Genomic DNA, 1,188 nt, shown 5'->3' with positions numbered 1-1,188 from the left:
AAAACACGTTTATAGCGAGTAACTGTGTGTCTAAATAGTGTAAGAGAAATAAAATGTAATGACGATGATAGCAAATTGTTGCCGGTGTTGCGACGTCAAGTTGCTGGGAGAAATTGCCCCTTCTGCCTGAAGCGGGTTTTACGGACAAGCTTGCAGTGGTTTTGGCTATGCATATATTCTAACTGACAAAGTGAAAAGCGCAGGGCGTGATAATTCCCCGCCACCTTTACTAACACTTCTTAGTCAATCAGGTTACAGCATTAGCCAGCAAGAACATCGAAGAACGAAATTGTTTGTTTGCTTCTGCTAAAATTTACATTTGAACACACTACATGTTTGTTTTGTTTTTTTTTAACTTCAAAATAGCATTAGTCCGCAATTTCGAATACTCTTTTAATTAGCTCCACAAACGAATTCAGCTACCACACATATGCGAGCAGCGCCTGGTTGATTGTTGCTGTTATGAATTTTGGCGGGTTCCTTCACTTCTTACAATAACGTTTTAGGGCAAGTATTCTATGTCCGTTTATGTCTAGTGGCTTCTAGATATAATTAAAGCACGCAAAAGAGATTGTTGCCTGGACCAAAACCCGTCTTTCTCGAAACGTCGTTAACCTTGTTCTTGCATATCGTAACAATAATTGGACGTCCTACTGAGCTTCCCGTGTAATATGTTTCCCAGTCATATAGATGTTTATAACTGCCATTTTACCTATTAACAAATGTTTGTGTCAATACAAATTGTCATACTACGTCAATAATTCTATAAGCGACGACTTCAAACCAGCGCTTTTTCGCGGCACTCGCCAGCATACTCCTGTGACGTAACCGGAGGAGCTCTGCGGCCTTTAGTTCTATGTGGTGTCGGGTCGGCCTTCCACGACTCGCCAGTCTGACTAATTTTGCTTTCATCGAAGTCAGTGAAGACTAGTAATGTCAGATTGTCGACTTTGACGGTGTTAGTTTCGGAATGCGAAGACGCCAAGCTTCTAGCGTGCTTTTTAAGCGCACTATATGGAACTTGTCATTCGCAGGTGATGATAAGGGCAGCCATGGCACTCATTGGCTTCGAACGCGAATCCAGATATTCGTTGACGGATTGACTGTCACCGAGCGCACACATCCGAGTGACGCAGTGTTCGTGCCCAAAGCGTGAGCTGGGGTGGGCTGGCGTGCTTGGAAGTTGGG

Source organism: Ixodes scapularis, unplaced genomic scaffold, assembly GCF_016920785.2.
Source record: "Ixodes scapularis isolate PalLabHiFi unplaced genomic scaffold, ASM1692078v2 ptg003818l_1__unscaffolded, whole genome shotgun sequence".
Lineage (NCBI taxonomy): Eukaryota > Metazoa > Arthropoda > Arachnida > Ixodida > Ixodidae > Ixodes > Ixodes scapularis.
The sequence above is the reverse complement of the archived record's forward strand: the minus strand, read 5'-3'. Positions refer to the sequence as shown.